The sequence below is a fragment of the Hyperolius riggenbachi genome, chromosome 12, assembly GCF_040937935.1.
Source record: "Hyperolius riggenbachi isolate aHypRig1 chromosome 12, aHypRig1.pri, whole genome shotgun sequence".
Classification (NCBI taxonomy): domain Eukaryota; kingdom Metazoa; phylum Chordata; class Amphibia; order Anura; family Hyperoliidae; genus Hyperolius; species Hyperolius riggenbachi.
The window spans coordinates 115,105,574-115,120,581 of NC_090657.1; the positions used below are offsets into that span (position 1 = coordinate 115,105,574).

General features: G+C 47.0%; 1 protein-coding gene across 1 annotated transcript in view; it reads left to right on the forward strand.

The window, feature by feature from the left end:
* Positions 1 to 15,008, forward strand: part of KCTD2 (potassium channel tetramerization domain containing 2) — a 105,902-nt gene that overhangs the window by 30,545 nt on the left and 60,349 nt on the right. The window lies entirely within an intron of this gene.

Consider the following 15,008-nt stretch of genomic DNA (forward strand, 5'->3'; position numbering starts at 1 on the left):
TGTCAAGATTTCTGCTGATACTACAAGGCCTATCTGTAAGGATTGTACCCAAGAAGTTGTAAAAGAAGAGTCTCCTGCTGTGTTCAATGATTTACTAGGATGGATGAAATCTGAGATAGCTTCCACCTTTCAATCTTTAAAAAGATTCTTCAAATGTGGCTTCCACATCCTCAGCGGTGTCCGTCTCATTCCCCACTACATCCATTGCGCCCTCGTCTCCTAGATTTCCCCCTCCTTCCCCGGGGGAGTCTGTCTCTCTTAACTTGATTGACAGGCAATTGGCGCAGGTATCTAAAAGGAGGCGCAGTGGTGTTGATTCAGAAGTTGAGCGGTCTGAGGGTGAAATCTCTTCTCTTGAGGAAATGTCTGACTCAGAAGAAGAGACGGTGCCTGTGGCTGAAAATACGAAATCTCAGAAATTTGCGTTTTCTACGGATCATATGGAAGAACTATTGAGTGCTATGAATGCGACCATGGATATAAAAGAGCAAGAAAAGTCGCTTTCTGCCCTAGACAAAATATATCAAAGTTTAGCAGATAAACATACAAATGTAATTCCCGTCCATTCTACATTGAAAGATATGATTAAAAAAGTGTGAAGTTCCTGAAAAGAGAGCTTTTTGGCCTATAGCTTTGAATAGATGTTTTCCCTATAAATCTGACGATCAAAATAATTGGGGTCCCGTGCCAAAGTTAGATCCTTCTTTGTCTAAAATATCTAGAAAAACTGCACTACAGTTTGAAGATTTTGGAGTTCTGAAGGATCCGTTAGATAAGGTTGACAATCTTCTGAGGCGTACATGGGAATCTTCTACATTATTGTTCAAACCTACTATTGCAGCTACTGCCTTTTCTAGAGCTCTTAAAGCTTGGCTCAAGCAAATGGAAGCTCATATTGCAGGTGGTGCGGCCAGAGAGGTTATGTTGAAATACTTTCCTAACATTTTTCACTGTATAAACTATTTATGTGATGCAGCCGATGAATCAGTTAGGCTTACAGCCAGAACCTCGGCTCTTGCCAATTCAGCTAGAAGGGGTATTTGGGTATGAACTTGGGATGGTGATATGTCCTCCAGAGTAAAGTTATGTGGTATTCCCTGTGAAGGTACCTTTCTATTCGGTTCCAAATTAGAGGAAACGTTGGAAAGGTCAGCAGATTAAAAAAAGAATTTTCCGGAGAAAAAGCGTGTGTTTAAATTTAAACGCTCCTTTCGTTCCTCCAGAGGCCCCGATTCCAATTTCCGGTCAGGTAGGAGACAGTGGAGGTCCCAAAAAGAGCAGAAGGGAAAATCTTCCTTTCTCCCCAACTCCTCTAACCAGCCTAAAAAACAATGACGCCAGGATTCCGGTGGGGGGGAAGGTTGGCTCACTTTATAGAGAATTGGCAGACTCTTTTCCACAACAAATGGCTCATAACAATTGTACAGGAGGGTTAGAGTTTACAGAAAATCCCCCGCTAAGATATTTTGTGACCCCACCTCCAGTATCACCAGTGATGTCCTCAGCTCTAGACATGGCAGTAACAGATTTATTCAAGAAACAGGTGATAAGAAGAGTTCCGTTGTGTCAAGAGAAAAGAGGGTTTTATTCTCCAGTTTTCCTAGTTCAAAAACATCAGGGAGATTTCAGACTAATTCTGAACTTGAAGATTCTCAACAGATCAATCAAATATCGAAAATTCAAAATGGACAACATCCAGTCAGTCCTAAGTCTTTTGCAGGAAGGTTCCTTCATGGCCTCACTGGACCTTCAGGACGCTTACCTTCATCTACCAATACACCCAGAGTCACAAGCTTTCCTGAGGTTTGCGATTCATCAGTCAGGGGAGGTAAGACATTATCAATTCACGGCCTTGCCATTTGGGTTGTCCTCAGCACCTTGGCTCTTTACTGAGACAATGTCAGAAGTGTTAGCCTACTTAAGACTTTCCGAGGTTCAAGTTATCGGCTACCTTGACGACATGTTTTTTTGGAGTAACTCCCCTATGTCAGTATCCCTTATGATTCAGACCTCAGTGAGCTTGCTGTAGCGGATCCATTTATACTCCCAACCAGGCCGGATCTGTTGACACAGGGCCCGGTATTGCATCCACAGGTAAACATGATGCACCTAGCCGCGTGGAAACTGAATGGGAACTTCTCAGAGGTAAGGGGTTCTCAAGAGACTTATCAGACACGCTACTTCAAAGCAGGAAATTAGTGACCAGAAAGATCTACGAGAAAGTTTGGAGAGTTTATTGTTCTTGGTGTAAGGAGAATAAAATGGACAGACAGCAATCCCTTTCTGTGTTAGAGTTCCTTCAGGCTGGACTAAAGAAAGGATTGAGTGCAAGTACGCTGAAGGTACAAACATCAGCTCTTAGTGTTTTCCTACAAAGAAAACTGGCGGAGGAAGAGTTCTTCATTAGGTTCTTCAGGGCTATTCAGAGGATTAGACCACTTGTTAAGACATTTGTCCCTCCTTGGGATTTGAGCTTGGTTCTTCAAACGTTAATGGAACCCCCCTTTGAACCAATTGATGAAATTTCAGAAAAGATTCTAACAATAAAGACTGCCTTTTTACTGGCGATCTCTTCTGCCAGGAGGGTGGGAGAAATTCAAACCTTGTCCATTTCAGAACCCTATTTATTGATTGCTGATGACAGAATTACACTCCGTTTAGATCCTGCCTTTATTCCTAAAGTATGTTCCCGTTTTCATCGAGGTCAGGAGATATATTTACCATCTTTCTGTGATAATCCAAGTAATGAAAAAGAAAGACAGTTACATTGTTTAGACATTAGACGTTGTGTACTTCAGTATCTGGAAATGACTAGGCATGGAGAAAAACAAGAGCCTTATTTGTACTGTTTTCAGGTCCAAACAGGGGTAATCAGGCAACAAAAGCATCCATCTCTAGATGGATAAGACAATACATTTCCATGTCATATCAGGTGAAACGTCTTCAGGTTCCGACCTTATTGAAAGCTCATTCTACACGGTCAGTTTCTGCCTCTTGGGCGGAAAAAGCTGGTGTTTCTATTGACCAGATCTGTAGAGCAGCCACCTGGTCAAGTAAAAATACTTTTGTAAAGCATTATAGGTTAGATGTGTCAGCAAGTTCCGATCTGTCATTTGGTAGAAGGGTATTGCAGGCTGTTGTCCCTCCCTGATACGGTAATCTCTGTATCTCATCTGGGTTGCTGTCTTGGAGACGACCCTGGGAAAGACACTAGTTACTTACGGTAACGTCTTTTCCGGGAGTCGGAAGGACAGCACCCAAACTACCCACCCATTTGTACGATATTAGTATTAATAAATAAGTTTAAGCATTATATGGTCATCTCTGTTATTACTGATTAGGGTAAGCTTTAGTGTCCTTATATACGCTCTGTAGGTGCTGTATGTTTTAACCTTTTCCTGTCCAGCAGTGAATGGAAGGGATCATCTCTCATCTGGGTTGCTGTCCTTCCGACTCCCGGAAAAGACGTTACCGTAAGTAACTAGTGTCTATTAACCACTTCCGTATCGCTGGTACGTATATATCTACACTCCTAGAAACTTCACGTAACAACCAGAGGGCGTAGATATATGTACCGTTTTTTTTAACTTGCCGTTCTTGATTGGCACATCACAGACCCGCAGTTCTGCCGCAATCTCGTCCTTCCGTGATCATGGAATGAGAACCGCTTGTTCTTAAAGAGGTTCTTTAGGGCCCGTTTCCACTAGGAGCGATGCCGGCTACATAGCCGCTTCGCACCGCAGGTGTGCTGAAACACATGAACGCCAGTGGAAGAGTTTCCACTGCGTTCATGTTATGCGGCGCGAATCGGTCCGATAATCTGCAGCATGCTGCAGATATTCGCACGGCCGCATCCGCCTGCAGCTGCGTCCCATCTCCACCATTGACTTCTGCAACGGGAGATGCGGAAGTGATGCGATGCAGCTACGTAGCCACACTCTCATCACTTCGGTGGAAGTGGAAACCCGCCCTTAAAGTTTTTTTTTTTTTTTTTAAAGTTTCACATTTGGGTCTTCTACCGGCCTCTTACAGATGTCCGATCCTCAAGGATCCTCCGGTCCCCTGCCGCAGCTCTCTTTCCATTTGGCTGACTTATACCAACCGCCACTGCACCTGCGTGGCCATGGCCGCACGTCCTCACTCCCACTCGCGTCACCTGGAGTGTCCTGTGCAGGCGCAGTACAAATGTTTCTCGGACTGAGCCTGAGCAGGACGCTAGTGGCGACGTGAGTGGGAGCGAGGACGTGCAGTGGCAGTAGTCACCGGAACAGAAAGTGAGCTGCGTTGGGGGACCGGAGGTTCCTTGAGGACCGGCGCGGGTACAGGACTTCTGCTGGGGACCAATAAAGGCCCAGGTAAGTGAATTTTTTTTTTTTAAAACCTTAAAGAACCCCTTTAAACCTGATCACAGGGCCTGTGAAGAATGAGAAGCTGCGGCAGCAAGACGCAGCCTCTCATTCACAAATCCCGAACTTAAACAATACTTCCTTGTTCTATTAATAGCATACTGAAGTGTAAGTCCGCAAACGGCACTTCACGTGCTAACTGTTTAGCACGGCTTTGTGAATCAAGCCCATTGTCTCACTCCTTCCCCACTGTCAATGAATTTCAAAATCCACCATTATTCTCTTACAAACGAGCTCCCACTCTGCGTGACAGATTACCGGTAGTTCACGCTGAGATAAGGACCTTGGTTAGGACACACTCGTAGGGGGACATTCCTCTGCCTCAACTGCGTGCACTGCCACTCCATCATTAGATCCCCTTATGTAGTTTATCCATGTACAGGGAAACAGTACTCTATTAAGAGATGTTACAATTGTGACTCACATTAGGTCGTGTATTTACTCAAATGTCCATGTGGACTTATATATGTGGCCAAACCACTTCTAAATTTAAAGTAAGATTTTCTGCCCACAAGTCAGCAATTCGCAATAAACATATAGAGCAAGCTGTTCCATCACATTTCATTAAGTGTGGCCACAATGTCAATAAACTTCGGTGTCAGATCATAGAGGGATTTCCACCAATGATTAGAGGTGGTAATAGAATAAAAAAACTTCTCTATAGGGAGGCTTTCTGGATCAGGACATTAGATTGCCTTGAACCAAGGGGCCTCAATAGGGCATAAGATCTGACACCCCTTCTATATAATATTTTATGTCTTTTACTCTGCACTTTGTGTTTGTCTAAAATATATGTCCAAAATATGTGATCTAGGGCTATTTGAGCTGTATTTACTACTGTGTGCTCCATTAATGACTCTCTCCATATTGTAACATATTCATACTCATTCTTCTTTCAGCCCTAGCCCACTAGCATGTCTTGCTGGCCGTGTCCCCGTCTCTGCCCTGCTCCATGGCGTCCATTGCCATGGAAGCGCGGCTGTGGCGGCACCTGCGGGGCAGCGTAGACGTCTTGAGGCAGCGTATGCATGCGCTACCACCTAGCGTGCGACGTGGTGCTTCTGCATTCCACGCTCTGTCCCGCAAGTGCTCAGCCACCTCCCAGGCTGATCACATTGTGCCGCCTCCAGTCGCGCACCAATGTGGGAGTCCTGCCCGCCTCTGACGGGTGGATCTTGGCCACAATTGGCTGCTGGTGTTCTTGGCTTCGGGGTGGTGATGGGGTCTCGGCTTACAGCGTGCAGGTGAGTGTGTCCTCCTCGTTGGTCCCTCTTTTCACCACTAAGTTCCCCACCAGGTCCGCTAGTTGCATTAGGCCCTGTGATTTGATCTGAAGATCCAGACCTGTGATTGGTTGTCATTATGGTGGATTGATATATAAATGTGTAGATTGAATGTGTTTGATTCAGACAGTCACTGGCTTGAGAAAGGGGGTATGCCCCCGAAACGGTGCACTTTGTGTGACAGTCTGTACTGATGATAATTCAATAAAAGAGCATATATACTTCACGGATGGTGCCAGCTTCATGTTCTATCCAGATACATCCGCAATGTACGTGGAACTCCGCTCACAACCTCCGTCTACCGACAGTGCAGGAAAGCAGGCTGCCAAAACCTCGAATCCAAGACTGTGCAAAAGTGAAATCCGCACAATGTCGGTAGGATCTGTATGTCTTTATTAAATCATTATACACGACAGGCTAAAACCAGCACCACATGCTGACATGTTTCGGGCGTTACACGCCCTTAATCATAGCATAGGCACAAGCGAGAAAGGGTGACTCTTATATAGAGTAAGGTTACACCCAAAATCACATGCTCAGATGACCCCACTTCCTCACAATCTGCGTGATTTGTTTGTATTCTTGACTGTAAGTGGTCACAAAATTTATTTTTGCCGGTTGTCATTATGTAGCTATTTGAACCTAATCGTGAATCTTTGATCTAGCATTTACATTTTTACTTTTGTATTATGTTTTTATGTATTAGACTACACTAATTGAGGGATTTCTGCCCTTGTTTTTATATGCACTTTTCTTTGTGGGTGGGGTCATCTGAGCATGTGATTTTGGGTGTAACCTTACTCTATATAAGAGTCACCCTTTCTCGCTTGTGCCTATGCTATGATTAAGGGCGTGTAGCATGTGGTGCTGGTTTTAGCCTGTCGTGTATAATGATTTAATAAAGACATACAGATCCTACCGACATTGTGCGGATTTCACTTTTGCACAGTCTTGGATTCGAGGTTTTGGCAGCCTGCTTTTCTGCACTGTTGGTAGACGAAGGTTGTGAGCGGAGTTCCACGTACATTGTGTCTTCTGCTGTTTTCTCTGCTCCCTCCATTGGATTTATTCTACACAGAGTGCTACCATCACCACCAGGCATGGCCCAACCAGAGCAAAGAACTTTACGCAGCAATGCTACTGTATGCACTACAGGCAAGGACAATACATCTATCAAATGCCTTCTACTACATCATTCAAGAGACCAGTGTCTTCCATACATGCTACACAGCGCAACTTGGACATGGTCCGCAAATTAGCTGCAGCACAAGCAGCGGCGCAGGCAACAAGTGGAACACAGTCTCCTGTCATAGTGATATCCTCTTCAGCCAGCACGGATAGTGTACCTGCTTGGTGTTTGTCTCCGGCTCCTGCTGGACGGGAGCCGGCGTCTGCTGCATCTGCTGCTTTGTCCTCGGGAGGGGATCTCCTTGTTGGTGGAGTGCGTTGGTCCCCAGTTGTGGGGGAAGCCATTACGGACCGGACTTCCTGGACTTCCGGCGCACATTTGATGACGTCAGAGCTGGGTGCGCGCTCCAGGCCTTCAGCCTCACGCAGGCCGTCTCTGGACGCACTGCCTCTGGGAGGGAGCGTTCCGCTTGCCCCCCGCCGCATCTCCGGCAGGTTCTTGCCGCTGACCAGTCTGCCTTCTTCACCCTCTTCGGCGGAGGCCCATGATCTTCCTATGGAGGTTCGACCGCACTGCGTGCAGTTAGTGCGTGGTCTCTGGGACAACCTCCAGGATCACCCTCCGGATTTGCAGGCCACAATTGATCCACTCTATGAAGCTCCCATAGTGGATCATAAGGTTAGTGAACTGGGGACAGTGACTGGTCCATCTACCCTGTCTGTTGCCACACAGCCCATGACACATGCCTCTTATTCAGGATCACTTATGCCACAAACTGATCATTCCAAAGCTGGTGCTCTTTATACTGATGGTCCACCAGTGTGTGCAACTGGGTCGGACATGTCTATACAAGGTCCCACTTCTCTATTGAACTCTGGTCCCTCTGATGATCACCTTATCGCACTTGGTGACCTGGATTATGATCCTGAACGATCCTCCAAATTTGCTGCAGTTTTCTCGAGACATTTGGGGACCACTCTTAATTCCAACTCAGAGCCAACACTTAAATCTGCCTTCATACAACTTGAGGACCTCATGCTGAAAGAGACTAAAGTCTGGTGGGACCTTACCAGTCTCAAGCAATACGTGGCGGACAATATTATTCCGCGTGGCTTGAGAATTAGGAAGGTTCCCACTATAATTTATTCAGATAATTTCGTTATAGAGTGGAATGCGATTTTGAGTGATTGTTCAATCAAATTGATGAAATTGATTATTGTGTATGAGGAACAACGATTGGTCGATTTACGATTACAAGTTTCAGAGGTCAAAAGGACTCTTTCTAAGCTCGACACGTTGCAACAATACGATGATTTGAACAAAAAACTTCTGGACAACGTGTCGAGACTGGAGTCTTTGATCACTGACACCAAACGAGTCAAATATCTTCGGGCTGTTAATGATTACCAAAAGGGTGTTGTCTACGAGTGGGGTCATTGGGAGGCCACTTTTCGGTCACCAAGACCTACCGCCCGTCGACCTAGAATTAAACCCCCTAAAAAAGTTTTAGACTCCCAATCAGAGTTTTCGGATGCCTCTGGAATACAGGTATATGGGGCAACTGGGGGCACAGATCCTGCCATACTTCCTCACAACCAATCGTCAAAAAACCAGCAGCCCATTCTCTCTCTACCCACTCATCACAAGAGGTACAACAAATACAAAAAGAAAAAAAGTCGAGGCGGACGAGGAGAGGGGGTGTAAAACATAGAACATATAGACGGATGATTTCGGATTCTGACCATGTCAGTCACACCGTTGTCAATCTTTCAGCCACCATTTTGTCTTCTTCAGAGATTGCTTTACTTTCACGGGGACTCTCGTTTGCCCCCACATCACATTTTGACGTGTTCTCCACACTCTTGGATGTGAACAAATTTGTCAGGTCTGTCCTCCTGAAAAAGCACTTTATTGACGGGCGGGCTGCGGACATGGTCGAGGATAATATTGCGGTTAGTGGAGATGTGGTCTTGTCTGATATAAGAAACTTCGGGGACACTAAGTCTCTTTTGTCTTTAGAGCAACTGCTCTCAGAGACGGTCCCCTTGGTTTCTGAAGATGATGTAAGGTCCATCTGTATCCGCAACCCAGCATTCTATCCGACGGCTGCCCGCATTCCCCCCGTCGATGCTTTCCAGGAGGTTATCGAGAGAGAGCTCCTTGCACTAGCCTCTGCCGGGACCTGGGGCCTCCGCAGTAACCTCTCTCCTGTTGAAAAGCAGGCCCTCTCCTCCCTTAAAGCAAATGCACGCATTATTATTAGAAATGCAGACAAGGGGGGAGCAGTGGTCGTGTTGGATACTGAGGTTTATCGCTTAGAGGCTTTGAGGCAACTCCGGGATTTAGTCACTTACTCTCCTTTGAGATGTGACCCTACTGCAGAGTTTAGTAGGCAGCTGCTTGTGCTTTTGTCCCTAGGTGAAAGTCTGGGGGTGATCTCCAAACGATTAGCAGAGTATCTCGCCGTTTCTTCGCCCGTTGTTCCGGTGTTTCATCATCTGCCCAAGATCCACAAACAGGGTTTTCCCCCAGAGGGCAGGCCGATTGTGGCCGGGATTGGCTCTCTGGGGGAGCGCCTGGAAAATTGGGTAGATGAACACCTACAGCCTTTAGTGCGACGTCTCCCTGGCTATATCCGAGACACTAAGCATGTGCTTAGCAGCTTACAGCATTTTCAATGGCACGGCCACTACAGTTGGATTGCCATTGATGTCAAATCATTATACTCGTGCATCCCACATGCTCTTGCTTTGGATGCCCTTGATTACCATATGGCGAGATACTCTGCTTTTTCCGCGGACCTCCAGTTCTTCGTCGGGCGTGCCGGCCAATATCTGCTTACCCACAATTATTTTCTTTTTGAATCCGACTTTTATTTGCAACGCTGTGGAGCTTCAATGGGAGCAAAATTTTCTCCCTCACTAGCCAACCTATATATGGGCTGGTGGGAGGAGCTCCACCTGTTTAGCGATTCAAATGCGTTTTTGGGTCATATTGTGTGGTATGGCAGATATATAGATCACCTGCTGGTCGTCTGGGACGGCACGCGCGACGAGGCTCTACACTTTGTGGAGTTTTTGAACGCAAATTCTCTTAATTTAGTGTTTACCTCCCAGTGGACCCCCTCGGAGGTCAACTACCTTGATCTCACATTGAGGGGTGACCCCTCTTCTGCCTCTGTGGTTTCTGGCACCTACCGCAAGCCCTGCAGTGGCAACTCCACCCTGAGGGCTAACACTTGCCATCCGTCTCACACTATCCGTGCGGTTCCCGTGGGCGAGTCGATCCGGGTACGCCGCAACTGTTCAGATGGCTCGGCCCTTGGTTCAGAGTTGGATGCTGTGGGTTCTCGTCTTGCGGAGCGTGGCTATCCTAGTTGGATGATAGAGAGAGGGAGGAGGCGGGCCCTGATGAAAACTAGAGAGGAACTATTAACTTCTAGTCCCTGCCGTACATTGTCACGATCCAATACAGATACGACTTTTGTGACCACTTACAGTCAAGAATACAAACAAATCACGCAGATTGTGAGGAAGTCTTTGCCCGTGTTGCAGGCGGACGAAACTCTTAATCAGATAATCAAACAAGGAGTTAGATTTGCGAGTAGAAGGGCTCCCACACTTGGGAGCATTCTATCACCCAGTCTCTTTCCCTCCAGTGCGCAACGGCCGTGCTGGCTGACCACCCCTGGTTCCTACAGATGTAATTTCTCCACCTGCCATTACTGCACTGTACATAAGTCCACTCGCTCTGTTATTTCCCTGTTTAATGGCAAAACTTTTCCCATAAAACAATATATAAATTGTGACACGAAGTACACGATTTATTTAATTTCGTGTTCTCTATGTCGTCTTCAATATGTAGGGTGTACTACTAGGCATCTCAGACAACGTATAGCGGAACACTACAGGGGAGCTGGCTGGCTAACTTTGGAGGTGTCAAATGTAGCGAAGCATTTTAGATTGGTCCATTCAGGGAATATGTCCTCATTTTCATTTCAGGGTATCGAGCGTGTCCTGAGACCTCCGAGAGGGGGTGATGTTTACAAACGTCTCCTCACCCGGGAGGCATATTGGATTTTCCGGTTAGGGACACGCTCGCCGGGAGGGCTCAATGCAAAATGGGACCTCAACACAGTCACTTGATGTGACTGGTTGTTTATTTATTTTTGCCGGTTGTCATTATGTAGCTATTTGAACCTAATCGTGAATCTTTGATCTAATTGTAAACTTTTGATCATATTTATTGCTGTGTATTGCCATGGTGAGTGTAATCATATGCATTTACATTTTTACTTTTGTATTATGTTTTTATGTATTAGACTACACTAATTGAGGGATTTCTGCCCTTGTTTTTATATGCACTTTTCTTTGTGGGTGGGGTCATCTGAGCATGTGATTTTGGGTGTAACCTTACTCTATATAAGAGTCACCCTTTCTCGCTTGTGCCTATGCTATGATTAAGTGCGTGTAACACCCGAAACATGTCAGCATGTGGTGCTGGTTTTATCCTGTCGTGTATAATGATTTAATAAAGACATACAGATCCTACCGACATTGTGCGGATTTCACTTTTGCACAGTCTCAGATACATCCGCATGGTCACTGGACAGCCTTGGCACATCCCAACTGACACTAGGAAGGAGTGCCTCCTCTTCCCGTTACTTAGTATATTTTAAACACATTTTTAACTATAAAATTCTGAATGAAAAACAGCACCACAGTTCTTTCCTGTTTACATAAAAGCGTTAGGGCCGGTTCCCACTGAGCCGGCATGTGTCCTACTAGACACAGATATGCAAATATTTATTTATTTATTTATTTATTGTATTTATAAAGCGGCAACATATTACGCAGCGCTGGACAATAAATAGGGATACATACAATACTTAGGGGTGACATACAGCAAAATGACAATACCTGAATACAAGACAGATCAGATCATGCAGCACAGTATGAGTACAAGGTAATGCTTAGTCAGTCACTGGATGGAGCATGGAGATTAGGCAAGTTAGGTTCACACAGATGCCTAGCATGGGTTCACAGTAATGGAGGTGCATGATCAGGTTGGACACAAAAGGAGGAGGACCCTGCCCAAAGGCTTACAATCTAAAGGGAGAGGTAGGGACACGAGAGGCAGGAGACCAGAGTTCAGCTGTGGGTTTAGAACACTTGTGAGGGGTAGTAGGCCAGAGTGAAAAGGTGAGTTTTGAGGGCTTTCTTGAAGATGTTGGAGGGGCCTGCCCTAATGGGTGGAGGTAGGGAGTTCCATAGTGTTGGAGCAGCTCTTGAGAAGTCCTGGAGGCGTGCATGGGACTGGGTGATGCGGGGGGCGGTTAGGCGAAGTTCATTGGAAGAGCGGAGTGAGCGGCTAGGTGTGTACCTCTGAGTAAGATCGGAAATGTAGGTTGGACAGGTTTTGTGGACAGATTTGTAGGTCAGACACAGTATCTTGAATCTGATTCTGGACTGGATAGGAAGCCAGTGGAGGGATTCAAGGAGGGGATCCGCCATGGTGGAGCGATGGGAGCAGTGGATAATTCTGGCTGCTGCATTCATGATGGACTGCAGTGGGGCTGTTCGGGTCATAGGGAGACCAGACAGCAGGGCATTGCAGTAGTCAAGGCGGGAAATTAGGAAGGCATGGATGAGGAGTTTGGTGGTGGCAGAGGTCAGGAAAGGGCGAATCTTACAGATGTTACGAAGGTGGAAGTTGCAGGACTTTGTGAGGTTTTGGATGTGGGGAGTGAAGAAGAGTGCGGAGTCCAGGGTGACACCCAGACAGTGGGCTTGAGAGGTAGGGTGAATGGTAGTGTGGTTAACAGTGACATGCACATCTGGGAGGTTTATGGATGTCCGGGGTGGGAAGATCATAAATTCCGTTTTTTGTCTAGGTTTAGTTTCAGGAACCTAGCGGACATCCAGGAGGAGATGGCTGATAGACAGGAGGAGACCTTGTCCATGGTAGTGGTGGATATGTCAGGGGTGTGGAGGTAGATCTGGGCGTCATCTGCATACAGATGATAGTTAAAACCCATGGAGGAGATAACCTTGCCAATGGAGGATGTGTATAGGGTGAACAGTAGGGGGCCAAGGACCGAACCTTCGGGGACTCCCACCGAGAGGTGGTTGGGTGTGGATGAGGACTCATTGAAGGCGGTCGTGAAGGAGCGGTTGGAGAGGTAGGATGAAAGCCAGGACAGGACAAGATCGTGAATGCCCATGGACTGGAGGGACTGGAGGAGTAGGGGATGATCTACTGTGTCAAAAGCTGCTGAAAGGTCAAGAAGGAGGAGAATGGAGTATTTACCTTCAGCTTTAGCTAAGGCAAGGTCATTGACCACCTTGGTGAGAGCAGTTTCGGTTGAGTGGGCAGGGCAAAATCCAGATTGCAGTGGGTCTAGCAGTGAGTTGGCATTGAGGAACTGGGTCAGGCGTTTGTGAACCAGACGCTCAAGGAGTTTTGAGGCAAAGGGGAGGAGGGAGATAGGACGGTAGTTGGAGGGTAGCGAGGGGTCGAGGGAGGGTTTCTTGAGCAGGGGTAGCACAGTGGCCTGCTTGAAGTCTGAGGGGAAGGTGCGTGTGGATAGGGAGAGGTTGAACAGGGTAGGGAGGACTGGGGCCAATTCCGTGAAGTGAGGCTGGAGTAAATCAGAAGGGATGGGGTCAAGGGGGGGGTCAAGTAGTGGTATGGGAAGTCTGCAGTAGGTGAATGACTTCCTCGGTGGTAGTAGGAGTGAAGGATGTGAGGGGAGGATAGGGTGGAGGAGGAGCTGGTTGGGAGGGGGTGGGAGGTGAAGATTTGAGATTGGATATTTCCTGGCGGATAGAGACAATTTTGTTGGTGAAGTGGGTGGCTAAATCTGTGGCAGAGAGGGAGGAAACTGAGGGTGGGGGGGTGGGTTTAAGCAGGGAGTTGAAAGTGGCAAAGAGACGCCGGGGGTTGGAAGCTTGTGCTCCGATGAGCTTGGTAAAGTATTCCTGCTTCGCATTAGCAAGGGCAGTGTAGAACTGCAGCAGGTTGGTCTTGTACTGTAGGAAATCCTGGTTAAGTCTAGATTTCCTCCATTTCCGTTCAGTGGTGCGTGTTTCCCTCTGGAGGTTGCGAGTATGGGTAGTGCGCCAGGGCTGGGGGTTAGGGGGACGGTTGCGGCGAAATATTGGTGGAGCAGCTTTCTCTAGGGCTGATGAGAGAGTTTGGCGATACTGAGCTGCAGCAAGATTAGGACAGGTTAGGGTGGGGAGAGTGGAGGACAGGGCATGGAGGGGGTCAGCAAGAACGCTAGGGTTGAGCTTGCGTAGGTCTCGCAGCCATCGACCAGGTGGGCGGGTGGGTAGTTTGGAGGTGCCTTCCGTGAGGAGGTTGAAGGTGAGAAGGTGATGGTCTGAGGGTGGAAAGGGTGGGATGTCCCTGTAGCCATGCCATGTACAGCATGGCTACTATTTGCATATAACAATCTTATTGTTGCTGAATGGAGTAATGGTTAAGGGCTCTGCCTCTGACACAGGAGACCAGGGTTCAAATCTCGGCTCTGCCTGTTCAATAAGCCAGCGCCTATTCAGTAGGAGACCTTTGGCAAGTCTCCCTAACACTGCTACTGCCTATAGAGCGCGTCCTAGTGGCTGCAGCTCTGGCGCTTTGAGTCTGCCAGGAGAAAAGCGCGATATAAGTGTTCTGTGTTTGTTTGTTGTTTGTTATTGATTGAAAGCATGTAAAATAAAAGGCATTTCATTGCTGACACTATACCCTGTCAGCCATACCAGCATACCATACCAGTCAGCCATGCCAACGTGAATTCCCGCAGCATGTCGTCTGTAAAGGATTCACTGGAGCTCCATATCAGCCAGGTTCCAGCATGTAGCCCTGCCACCTTACCGAAAAAATCCTCTGCCTTTTTCTATATCTGATGTAGAAATGGCCAGGGCCATTTTCTGCATGGAAGCAGAGCTATGGACCGAAGCCCGCTGATAAAGGGTTTCAATGAATCTTATTAAATAGACAATGTGTTGGCACACTCTAGTGTAACTTTTTATGTACACCAGAGATGCAATTTAACAAAATGTAGGATATCCTGTGGCTATAGAGCAGCTGTTAAATAGAAATCAGAATTAGTCCTTGGTAAGAGTACTTGAAGAGGGTGAAGACAGGCACTAGGAAATCTAACTGTGGGTACAGCCAAGAGTGATGTGT